Raw genomic sequence first — 10,093 nt, forward strand, 5'->3', positions numbered from 1 at the left:
GGATTTGACAGCATTGGTTAAAAAAGCAATCAGTTGTCACAGTCTGGATCCAAGTGATTTAGTTGTATGCCCCTGTATCATACATTAAGAAAGCTTGTGTGTACATTCCCTGAAGCTCGACTGTAATGACACCATAAATTTCATCAAAAGCAGAGGTCTAATCAGACGCCGGTTCAGGGGGCTACTCAGTGAGCGTGAGTCTGAGTATGGAGATCTGGTGTACCATTGTGAGGTGCAATGGCTGAGTCACACAGTTTTACAAACCGAGGGAAGACGTAAAACAGTTCATGGAGATGAAGGGAAAGCCTGCCTTGGACCTCAGTGATAAAAAGTGGCTATGTGATCTGGCCTTCATGGTGGACATTATAAAGTACCTCTCAGAGCTGAACATCAAGCTCCAAGGCCTCAACCAGCTTCTCCGCTCTCTATTTTCAAATGTGAAATCATCTGAAGCGAAATTAAAGCTGTGGCAAGTGCAACTGGAAAAGGGTAACACCTTGCACTTCCCTACTCTGCAAGAGCAAAGGCCTGCTATGATATGTGAATATGCTGGTGAGTGTGCCAAACTCCTTCAGGTATTTGGCGAGAGGTTTCAGAACATAAAAAGTAAACAAAAAGGAACTGAACATATTTACCATGCCACTTAACTTGGAACCAGCTAATCCACCTGACTACATGCAACATGAAATCATTGAGCTGCAAAGCAACAACAAGCTCAAAACTAGGTACAAGAGAGTTCTACAAACTGTATATATGTCCTGAGGATTTTCCCATTCTGAGGACACATGCTCTGAAATGTGCGTCTCTGTTTGGGACAACATAATCCTACGTACATTTCTTGCAAAGAGCTGATTCTGCTCATGACTGGCTGACCAAATCCTGGAAAACCAGCTGTGAGTAGCATCATCATCACTACCATCTGATATCAGACGTCTCACCAAACAGAAGCAGTTCTAGCCATCGCCTTAGAGAGGTTAGTGTGATATGTGTTGAGTAATTTAGTATGGTCCTTGAAGGATGTTATAAAAAATGAAACGGCCCTTTATAGGAAAAAGGTTAACCACCCCTGCAATAAAGGATTTAGTAAAAATGTGAAAAAGAGATCTTATGTTTTAAGAGCAGAGTATGATAAAGTAGTTAAACTAGAAGGATGAGAGCACTAAATCCCATTAGGAGTCATGTTTAAAATACCTGATCTATTGTCAATTCTATCCATTTTGTAAAACCTCTTATTCCAAAAAAATGACCTTCACCTCCAGCCTTTCGCGTCATTATGATTATTTTTATTACTAACAATAATATTATTTATTCATTAGAAAAAATTGTCCTGGAACACATACAAAAATTTATTACAAAGCGCAAAACAATCTACCTCCGGGCACTGCGGTTTCAATTAGAGTGTGTCGAGTCCTATCCACCTGTCCCACAATTCATCTACTTGCATGCACTGGCTGAATAAGAGTTGCGCTCCCAGAATGCTTTTGGGGACGGTACGTGCATAGACATATATAGATAGACGCCACATTCACTGTGTTGCCCAGTCGACACGATACAGCAGCGTATCCGCCATATTGCGAGTGGCAAAACTGCCATTTAATCTAATACAAGTAGACGTGGAAACCGTTTTTTCTGATAAAAAACAATAACGTTTAAAACAGTATTGTTTACATACAACAGATTTTGGTGAAACGTTTACATGCAATTATTTATATCCATTTATACACTAATAATGACAATTATTAAATAAGAACAAAATAATAATTATTATTATTAAATAATTCCTCCCATATAAGTTATGTTTCTCGGACTGCCTTCTTCCATCTCCAAAACATTTCTAGACTTCATCCTGTTCTTACGCAACACAGTACTGAAGTATTGGTTAATGCCCGAGTCACCTCACTTATAGATTACTGTAATGCTATTCTATCTGTCATCCCACAAAAACGTATCCATCGCTTACAACTTCTTCAAAATTCTGCTGCCAGGATAATAACCTGCTGTTCTAAATCCACTGAACATACTACACCGATTCTCTCTCAGCTTCACTGGCTCCCTGTTAACTACAGAATACAACACTAAATACCGCTCTTAACATTTAAAGCTCCCCCCTCCATCACTGATCTCCTTCAGACTTACACTGCCTCTCGCTTCTTTAGCTTCTGTAATTTGAGAGTATTCAGTCTGGCAATATGGTGCAGCCTTAGTTTGTGGAAGACAGACACAACTAAAGACATGAGCATAAAATGATGGTTGTCAATTTCAAACTGTGTTTCCTTAATGTGCTCCTTGAGAAAAAACACATCATCTGAACCAATCTCAGCCCGAATAAACTGATTGATCAAAAATACACTGACAGCTTGCCCTAATGTCGACTGTCGGATAACACGCTAAGCTACTTTGACCACCTTGACTGGACCCTCAGAAAGTATAATCAAAGCTCCTTTGTTTTTTAAGGTGGGCAAGTGGTAGCTTTGATCATATTATGCTCGTAGAGTATTTGTTACCAAACTAGCATGGCACACATCACAGGACAGCTTTCTCAAAATCCTGTCTAAGGGGGCTACCTCCCACTGCTTACTGAGGTGGATTTCTTTGGGAAACCTTCAGAATTTGAGAAATGTTAACAGCTAACAACAATCTACATAGCTAGTGACTAAATACGTTTAGCCAAAACATTGTTTGGAGGCTCACTTGAGCACATATATGCATAGCTTTGCTAGCTTAGCCTGGCGTAGCTAAAGTTAAGATTATAAAATGGGATTTTCTAATGGCCAAATATAACCAAAACAATTGTTCAGCCTTAGCTATGAAATGAAATCCCCCGGGATCTGGTTTGGAGCGTACAGCGGTTTGTACAATCCCAAGCAGCACATGCATGAGGCATCTGTATCCATTACTTCAGCATTTCGCAACCTTTAAGTATTTGCGACCCGAGTTTTCATAACAGTTTAATCGCACCCCCTAACGTTTTTTTGAAAGGAGCCCACTAATACCAATTTGTTCTTTTTTAATTAATGATATATCATAGATGCATATTTTATTATACCTACTTAACTTTTATCGACATTTATCTAACTATTTATTTTTCTAGTATCATAATGTAGTTTAAGTTAATTTGTTTTGGTTTCAATAGATGTATTTTTCATATTTTTGATTCTTGTTTTCTTTTTTTCACATCTTCGCGCCCGCCCCACAGTTTGAGAACCACTGCATTATTTCAAGCCTCAGCAGTGCCACTCGCAATATGGCGGCGACGTTGACGTACGATACTGCTGGTCATGTGGCGTCTAGTAATTCTATGTCGGGTACGCGTGCCTATCTTGTTGAAGGGGTGGAGCTATGCTAATGAGAGTATAGACTAGCAAAATCGATAAGGATATATTTACAATCAGCGATGATGCGAAACCGTAGTGGTCCTTGCAGTCAATATATGCCTCGGCGTTTCAGTGACTGTGTACTAGATAAATGGTCTTAAAAATGGATAAACAGACTAAAATATAACCATTTAATTTTTATTTCGAAACGTTTTATTTTTTATTTGGCCAACAGAGTAATGTATAGCGTTCAGTGGCTACAAATCTAATCGCGCGACAGCTAAGATGTTCTCATGAACTAAATTTCTACGCTATGTAAATAGTAGAAACGCCCCTCCAATGGTGAATTAAGTCTCATCTCCAGACAGGACAGCTGAGGCTTCCGCTGCTCTGCTCATTTGAGAAGGGTCTGGCTGCAGCCTGCAATACCTAGGAATTTAGACACGGAACGCCCTTCATATCACGGAACGCCCCCCAGCACTAGTCACGGAACGCCCTCTGATGTCAGTTTCGAGACGTCATCATTGTTTTTGTCGGAGTCCGGAGGAATGGTGGACTTAGAATATATCTTTCTAAAAGAGTTTCGAGGAAAGAAGAAGAGTTTGTGTTGGAAATTAAGATGGCAGTGAGTTTGTTGCAAGTTGTACTAGTATTAGGTAATATTATACTTTACTGTTAGGGTACGAATTATACCACAGTGTAATAAAGATGTTGAATCAACTTTCAGGTTCCGTGCAGTACTAAGCGCTCTAAGAAAGTATTAACAGTTAAACAACATAATTGTTACAGGGCTAATCGGAATACTCGATTCTGAGTAGTAAATCGACGGATTCAGCAGTCAATAATTTTTTATAACAATTGTTATAATATGCAATTGACCGTTGTTGAGTATAATTAACCATAGCGCAGTGTAACGGACTGTAATCAAATATAAGTGACCGTGATTAAGTACTTATAATTGCCAGAATATCATTCACCATTTGTCCTGTATATCACGTATATGCAAGTTAATCAGAAGCAAAACCAGTAACCTGGTATTTTAGATATCAAAATATATTTCAGAAAGACAACACAGAGAGATTGAGCCATTATAAGGTAATGTTCCACAGAAAGCTTATTGTTTGCATAATTTTCTAAGACAAACACAGTTAATAATGGATATACTGGTTTTTCAATTATAGTAATGTTGGTAGTCTGAAGTTTGAATATACTTAGGTCACTTTAGATGATCTTTTTTCATAGTTCTGTATATATATTTACAGTACATAACTGAACATTTTAATAAGTAGCTACAAACAAAGGGTAAGTGTGAATGCAATATTCAATTTCCTTCAGTTCAAGAAAGTTCAAATTAGATTGTAGACAATAATGAGGAAAAGAGCAGCCAGAATAGAATCATGTTGTTATTATTATTATTATTATTATTATTATTATTATTTATTTTATAAAGTTCTTTCAATGATAGTACAGTTTGTTTGAACTCTTAAAACAATATTAAATGTTTCATGCCCACCTCTCCTGCATTCTTCAAAAATACTGCTTTTGAAGTTTTTTCAATTGAAATAAAGTAAAGTGATTGTCCTCGTGCATGTTTGTCAGTTTTAAGATCTTTATATTTATTTTATATTCACCAGAGACACATATTGAAGACCACAGAGGAACCTACAGTTGTGTTTGGTGCTCAGGAGTTTGCTTGTCTGTTTTGCTATAAAAGATCAGATTCTGCAGGCATCATCAGCCACTTACAGAGCCACAGCAGGACAGTAGTTGTTCATGGAGGGATGTGAAGTGCTCTAGAAGATATCTTGTAACTTGTAAAATTTGATTAATTGACACTTTTAATACACTATAATGCAGCTAGATATTCACCTTAACAACATGATTTTATTTGACAAAATAGTATACTGTGTACTTTTTAACCTTTTGAAAAGCTAGCTTTGAATAATTTTATATTAATTCATGACTGTGTATTAACAATTTTCTCTTTTAAAATATTTAGTAGAATATGACAAAGTTCATACTACAAATACTTTAATTTTTCAGAATGTAAGTGTGGAATTACATTGCCTACAATTGACAGGCAACATATAGTATATTTTCATACATTTTTAAAAGCATCATTGACAGAATCTTTAATTAGTTTGTTCTGTTTAAAAGAATAATAGGACAGGATTTGCTTGTTTTACCTCTATTAAATTTAAGGATTATCTGAATTTCTTTCATTAAGTTTTAAATGTTTAGCAAAATAATTCTGAATATTAACCTTTTTTTTCTTTGTACTGTTTCAGGTTTTAAAATATACAAGTGTTCACTGAACTGCCAGGGATCAGGCCATTACCATTGCTGTTATTGTCAGAAAACAGTAGTTCATAAAGATCAGTTCCTCAGGCACTTGTCAGATTGTGGCAAAGGTCCTAAAGTGCTCCCTCTGCCCTCCATGCCCATGGCACGGTCACCACCCAGCCTCTTCCCTCCATGCCCACAGCACCGGTCACCACCCAGTCTCTGTCCTCCGTGCCCACTGCACCAGTCACCACCCAGTCTCTGTCCTCTGTGCCCATGGCACGGTCACCACCAGTCTCTGCCCTCCGTGCCCACTGCACCAGTCACTGCCCAGCCTCTGCCATCTGAGTTCAAGTTCGTTGTTCTTGATCTTTGTTCAACTGTTCAGTCCCAGTGTTCAAAAGTTTTAATGTTCTTTTTTTATATCTTTGTTCATATGTTCAGTTCACTCAGTTTGAACCTCAGCCCAAATCTCCCAAAATTAGCATTTTAGCAGGACTGTTCCTTATTTACTCTGTTATTTCTGTTACCTAGTGATGACTGCTGCCCATTTGAACTATTCTTCTTTAAATAATTTGATCCTAATAGTTTTCACTAGGCGGCACAGTGGCACAGTGGTAGCGCTGCCCCTGCGTGGAGTTTGCATGTTCTCCCCCTGTCTGCGTGTGTTTCCTCTGGTGCTCCGGTTTCCTCCCACAGTCCAAAGACATGCAAGTTAGGTGGATTGGCGATTCTAAATTGGCCCTAGTGTGTGCTTGGTGTGTGTTTGTGTGTGTCCTGCGGGGGGTTGGCACCCTGCCCGGGATTGGTTCCTGCCTTGTGCCCTGTGTTGGCTGGGATTGGCTCCAGCAGACCCCCGTGACTGTGTGTTCAGATTCAGCGGGTTGGAAAATGGATGAATGGATAGTTTTCACTAAGCTATTTTGGAAGAGCTGTGTAAATAACTTGTAATGGCACAGTGGTAAAACATCCTCAAGGTTCTAAAATATTTGTAATAGTGTGCTGTGGTCTCATGTGTGAAGCCAAAGTCACTCCCTTTATAAATTATTTGTTCATTTAAAAGTTGCTAGAGATTATATTATGATGTTCACTATTTCTCTACCTGTTCTATTACTAATAATACTACTCTTGTAATCTGAAATGAATATCATTGTCATAAAAAGTGATGAAAGGCTCCAGCTACATTTTGGTTAAGTAATTCTTTCTTCTGTGTGATAAAATTATTAATTGCCACATTTTCAGAATTAAATATTATTAATCCAGTTCTACAATGATATTCCATCTGCAAAGTTCATATCAACTTTGTTTTTAATATATATTAATATAATATAAATCAATTTTGACAAAACAAATTTTATCTGTAGGAAAATTGCCTCTAAAATAATGCCAGGTAGCTGGAAAGAACCACAGAAGAAGGTAATGTAAATATAAATGTGTGTTGCTAGTATAAGACAAAAAACACACACAGATATCTCCTTTACTAATCACCTCTTCATATGATCGAATCTACACAAACAGACTGACAGCCTGGACTGCTCAGGGTAAGTGGAGGACACTCTGCCAGTAGTAAGATGTAAATGTTGATTTAAAATAATAACTTGCTTTTTTATTTAGTATGCTCTCTACATTGCCACTGGAAGAGCATTTGATTTCAGTCAGGTCAGTGGTTTAAGTGTAATATTTGTTTGAATATTGTGATGTTTTTATTCATAGAATTTATTGTAATTTCCCAATTTACATTTTTTAGGAAGACATGCCAAAAATTAGAAGATGGTGGTGTCATCTCTTACTTCACAAAGCCAGCATTAAAGGTGTGTAACTTTTCAAGCTTTTTTTAAGGGAAGATCAGTTATAAGAATTTGTCAGCTTACAGTATTTCTAAATTTTTTTTATCTTCCAGCCAAGACTTCGGTCTTCACTTTCCACACGAGAAGAAGGACATTCTGTGCCCCACGGGCAGTGCTTCGTAATTATCAGTTGAAAAGCTTTCTGACACTAATTTTATATATTAGAACTTCACAAAAAGACTTTGACCAACTGGTCACACAGCAGATCTCCAGTGAGGCTGTCAGTAACTTGTGTCTCTCGTCAGCCCTGCGGTGTGTCAGTGCCGTTATGGGGGCAGAGAATGGTGGTCTTAAAAAGGAGGGTTTTGTGTGCTTGTGCTCTAACTGATTTATTAAATGGCAATTATTTCTGCTTCCAGCAATTCCAGACAAGATAGGAAAGAGCAAGGACTTTTCTCCCCACCCTTCTTTTCCATTACTAAAGAATATGAAAATCTTGACTGAATTATTTATGCCAGTACAATCATATTAAGCATATTTATGGTTACATTTAGTTAGCAAATTGTACCTCACAAAGGCACAGTCCTGTCAGGTATGTAGTGAAATGACTCTTATGGCACAGCCAATGCCTTAAAGGTGATGACTTTCTGTTTCCTTTTCAATATCATTCAGAAATCAACCAGTCTAGAATGGAGTAATTGTTTGCTTCAGGTAAACACTTTCCATTATGTATAACTTTTTAGATGTAGCATTTCTATTGTAATATGTTTGGGTGAATGTTTCAGCAGTTTTAAAGCATGCTTACTAAACTGGGAACAATTAAATTACATATTATTTGAAATTATGATATTTGAAATGATGAATTTGGCCTTCACAAGTGACAATGCTGTGCTAATTGGACTCTTTGTCTTTCAGGGACTCACTTCAGTACAATTCCAGTAGACGTTCAGATTGAACTGAAATGGGTCTTACAGCAATGTATTAGTAAATAAAATGAATGCTTTTTTCACTACAGAGCACTTAGTCATTTTGAATTATTTGTGCACTTTCTGAATGGTTTCTAACTAGACATGACATTACCTTGAAGATGAACTGCTGTGGTTGTACACTGGAGTTTATTTTTTCTTTTCACTCCACCTCATGCCTACAGGCAGTAGAGACAAAAGCGAGAGAAATCAATTGAGCTAAGCATTCCTATGACATGCTGTGGTCATATTGGTGTGTTCATTTCATAAGCCAATTTGATTGTTCTTTGAGTAAAAGTGGAGTTAATATATTGATATTCCTAATAAAGTACTTGGCAGTATTTTTTTTTCTTTTTCATAAAAAAAGTCTTCATTGATCCAAAACATCCTAACTGCTTGTGACTGGCTGGATGCCAACAAAGACCAACTTGTTGGGACAGTCCTCCGGCCAAGAATTCTGGAAATGGACGAGGATGAAGTTACATACACAATTGAAAAATAAGAAGAAAGGGGAGACGACGAAGAGACTGAAGAAGTCATGTCCACCTTCTTATTTACTTTTGAATGCCTGAAGGACATGAACTTTTTTCTTGATGAGATACGGGTTAAAAAAATATTCCCATCAGTTGCTGCTGTTCGACGAATTAGATTTTTGTGTTTTTTTTTTTTCATGTGGAAAAAACCTACCGTGATGTAATTTTGTTCAGTGGACTTGATCAGTGATTCACTGTAAAGAAAAGTGGGGATGGACTGGCTTTCTGACCTGCTTCAATAGTTCATTGTCTACTGAAATGACCAATGTAATGGATGGAGGACACAGATGGATGTCCCAACTGGGATTGTGTGCTTTATTTCTTTAAAATAAATTCATATTTGAACCTGGATCTTATGTGTGTGTGTGTGGTTGTGTGAAGGGTTTGGGTGCTAAAATGCCCCCCACAGGTTACACTCCCCTATGTGGTTATTATAACAGTCTGTTTTGATACATCACTTTAATTTTCAAAACCTAGACTGTTGGCTTGCAAGTTCAAGAAGGGAGTCTAATTAAAAGCAAAAATTAGTTGGGGAAAAATGTACAGCCCTGGGACTGAATATGAGAACCACTTTATGAAACAATGCCATGCATGTTACAAATCAGGATTATTAATATATATATAATGTGTGTGTCCAGACACCACACCAGCTCCATCATTAAAAATGCTGCTGACATCACCATCATAGGCCTGATCACCACCAATGATTAAATGGCTTGCAGACAAGAGGTCTACCTGCTGACTCGGTGGTCCCAGGACAATCTGACCTTTCATGGCCAAAATTTAAGGAGCAGGTCATAGACTTCAGAGAATGGATTAAGCTGTGGTTTGTTTTTGTGGGGTGCTGTGGAAATGGTGAGCTTGTTTAAATTTCGTACAGTAACAATCACTGATGAATTGAGGAGGGAACAGCATGGTTTGCCTATTGCCAAGTTCACCAATGCCTTTCTGAGATGTCTCACATGTGCTGTCTGGAGTCCATCTTCACTGTCGGCATCACATCCTGGTAGGGCACACACGCGAGGGTGGTAAATGCCACAAACTATTACTGGCACCCAGCTGTCTTCTGTCCAGGATATCTAGAAGACATTCTGCTAAGATTATTACACACTCGGCCATCCTGCACAAGTGTTTTTCTTAATCCTCCCTTCTGGCAAATAGTAAAGAACCAATGGCGCTAAGTATGGCTTGAAAGAAAGTGTTTAGTTAAA

The 10,093-nt window shown here is 37.8% G+C and overlaps 1 long non-coding RNA gene across 1 annotated transcript; it reads left to right on the forward strand.

Annotated features, from left to right (window-relative positions):
- The first annotated feature begins 6,879 nt into the window (after positions 1–6,879).
- Positions 6,880–8,398, forward strand: LOC120525294. The gene is made up of 3 exons (XR_005632923.1): positions 6,880–7,256; positions 7,345–7,408; positions 7,498–8,398. It is a non-coding gene; the product is annotated as an uncharacterized LOC120525294 (long non-coding RNA).
- The last annotated feature ends 1,695 nt before the right edge of the window (positions 8,399–10,093 follow it).

The sequence above is a fragment of the Polypterus senegalus genome, chromosome 1 (genome assembly GCF_016835505.1).
Source record: "Polypterus senegalus isolate Bchr_013 chromosome 1, ASM1683550v1, whole genome shotgun sequence".
NCBI classification, from domain to species: domain Eukaryota; kingdom Metazoa; phylum Chordata; class Cladistia; order Polypteriformes; family Polypteridae; genus Polypterus; species Polypterus senegalus.